The sequence below is a fragment of the Hyalella azteca genome, unplaced genomic scaffold (genome assembly GCF_000764305.2).
Source record: "Hyalella azteca isolate HAZT.00-mixed unplaced genomic scaffold, Hazt_2.0.2 contig15466, whole genome shotgun sequence".
Lineage (NCBI taxonomy): Eukaryota > Metazoa > Arthropoda > Malacostraca > Amphipoda > Hyalellidae > Hyalella > Hyalella azteca.
In genome coordinates, this window is record NW_025945320.1 from 542,635 (window position 1) to 546,081 (window position 3,447).

Sequence of the window (3,447 nt, forward strand, 5' to 3'; positions counted from 1 at the left end):
AAAAATCGGACTGAGTTGCATCATACACTATACATCTGTGCCATGTATTCTTCGGCTGACAGCGATAAAAGTCAGTCTGGCTGGTCGCAATATAATATCCTGGACAACGTTATTTTTCATTGCCATTGCATCCCTGGCATGAGTTACTAAGTTTCCTTTCATTTGGACAACTGTGCGCATGGCGGGCTAAGTGCAGGTAGAGAATACACCTGTGCCCGTGCTGTGGCGCCAGTGCTCAACCATGGCTAAACCACAGCAGCGTCGAGGTCCTCATGTGAAAATTATCATGCAGCAACTATAATGATCTATGAGTAATGATAAATTATATCCTTTAATAGTCAAATTATGTGCAAAAATCTGAAGCAAAAAAGATTAACGGCTCTCAGAAAGGGCTCGGGAAATTTTCCATGGACAATTAATAGAGTGTGCGCCGTTTCAGTTAGCGTATCCAACACAGCTGTGCGATCTGCCGAGCATGGCCGGCACACTTGTGCGTACAAGGCGACATGCTTGTTCTCGCTATGACATCCACAATTGCGGAGCGCAAAGGCTTGAAAGTGAAGTTGACTCAGCTGCGTAAAACTCTGAGCAATCAAATTCCGGCGTTTCACTTAGAAATAAACATGATATGATGGTATATAAAGTTATTGACGAAATCGTATAGATTGATGGAGTATCCGAATAAATGAAACTAACAAACTTGATCGAAGTCCCGTTGCACGTTGAAGATTGCAACTAAGATTGTTGAATGATAAAATAAAAATTATCGAGTAACATCGATCCATTTTATATTTTTCAACGTTTATTCATTGCCATTGACCTGTTAGTAATTTCATGAGAGAAATTATCATATGTAGTGATAGATGATGATGGAATGCATTTTTAAACAATTGGCCAAATTGTTTTATTCAGCTGCATGTGAGGGAAAAACAATTATGTTCAAAAATTGTTTAATGATTGAGAATTATGTTTTTTCACCTCTAGAGAATTAATCAGGAATCAGGAACACGACAGTTTCAAGTTTAAGTTTATATTTCAACTCTACATAGTTACGAAAACCGGCAAGTCGAAGCTGTGGCCGCTTTTCAATGAACAACGTAACGCTCTAGCAGCAACACTTGTCACTTTCGGATTCAAAATGAAGCATTGATAAAATGAATCGAGAATTTAATAACAAAGAAATTTTCGAGCAAATTCTAAATTTTTTCCTCTAAACACGTTCAAGCCCTGTCATTATATATACAAAATGTGAAAAATAAGCAAGCAATAATAATAATAATAATAATAATAATAATAATAATAATAATAATAATGACATAATAATGAAAACAACAATATACGTACATGAAGGAGATTGAATTTAAGTTGAACAATGAAGGACTAAAAAAAATCTGTATATTAACATGTATAGAAATGCTCAGATCTAAAGCATTAGAGGTGGGGCTTAAAATTTTAATGTCACTCCATAATTGTGTTGGTTTCCGAAAGGTTTTCAGTGAAGTATAGGGAATTTAATTGCAATTTTATCTGCTTTACATTTTTGGATAATTTGCTGTTGAGCAATCAAACGATCTCAAAATTAATAATTTGTATATGTTGATTGAAATAAGTCAATATTTCGGACAAAAAACTAAGTTCAAAAAATAAAATATATTTTGTTGTATACTGGAAGAGTAAATCGCTCTTAGAGGTGGTCTTTTATACAAATGGCTAATCAATACAACAATATTTAATAGTGATATAAACTTATTTAATAAAATCATTTAATGATTATATTGATCTAACGCTGAATGTTTAGGTCGCAATAATTTTTTCGATTTAAGCTTTGTTTGCGACTTTTAAGGCTATACGCGGAATTCAATGCATGAACGTTATTTAAAAGCAAAGCAAAAGCCAAGAAAATTCACCACATCGATATTGAAAACGTTTCGGAGTCCAGCTCCATCATCAGTTCGACTAAACTAAAAATGAATAAAATCACTTTAAAAGTCAAAATTCAAATACAGACATAAAACCTAAACAAGACCTAACATTATATCGAAATATTTACCGATGTTCAGCACCTGACTATGGCTTCATTCGATGTGGAAAATTTGTTCACTAATATTCCTCTTGCAGAAACTATTGAAATCTGCCTCAACAAACGTTTTCAATATCGATATGGTGAATTTTCTTGGCGTTTTCTTTGCTTTTAAATTCCTTGTGAACTTGCGATATAAGCAGACTAATAATATATGAACGTTATTTGTATGAAGTGTTATTACTTCATATCAGTTCACTTAGCAAAAGTGTCGATTCAGTATGTTTATTTAAGGTTTCGTGCAAATATGTTCAGTAGTTTGGATATACCATGCACCATATATCATGTAGGTACCATATATCATGTAGGTACCATATATCATGAAACATATATCATGAATCACATATCATGAACCATATAGCATATCATGAACCATATATCACTGCGAATTTAGGTGCTTATGATCACTCAATCGACAATTCTACGGACTCGCCTGCGGACTCGCGCAACTGGGCCACTCATAATTCCTTCAATGCTTAACGGATCTGCATGAATTTTGGAATGTGAGTATTAATTATCGATACGCTGCCGCAGGAATTATTACAGATTTTTACATGATTTATTATTGGGTTAGGTTAGGTTAGGAAATAATTCATAAAAAAACTGTAATAATTCCTGCGGCAGCGTATCGATAATTAATACTCACATTCCAAAATTCATGCAGATCCGTTAAGTATTAAAGGAATTATGAGCGGCCCAGTTGCGCGAGTCCGCAGGCGAGTCCGCTGGCGAGTCCGTAGAATTGTCGATCGAGTTTATGAGTGGCCCAGTTGCTTATCTACTTATATTTTAAATTTGAATAAAATCCATTCATTATTGACGGATTTATGAGTGCCAGAGTTGAAAATGAAGTTAGGTTTTCCGTATTAACAAAAAAATTATTGATGTAAAAATCAGAAAAAATTCCGTCCGCAAATTACTGATATTATCTACTTATATTTCAAATTTGAATAAAATTCGTTCATTATTGAAGGATTTATGAGTGCCAGAGTTTCGAGCTCGCAGGCGAGTTCGCTGAAGTGTCGATTCGGTCCCAGTTGCGCGAGTCCGCAGGCGGGTCCCTAGAATTGTCGATTGAGTTTGCTAATCTACAAAGAAAACTAAAATTAATTACCAGTATGTTTCAGCACTATTATGTTATTGCTTTTTTCTCACAGGACATATGAAACAAAAAAAGAAACCTGAATTACAGTTAACATATGCCTGACGCGTAACTGATCCACATTAAATGGTGTTAGGACTGGAAAAAACTTAAAATGAATATATTGCTGGTTTTATTCATTCCAATACCAAAATGAATTTTGAGTGAAAAAACTTCATGCACTGCTTACGAAATTTTTATTTCGAAAATTTTGCCTCAGGCATCA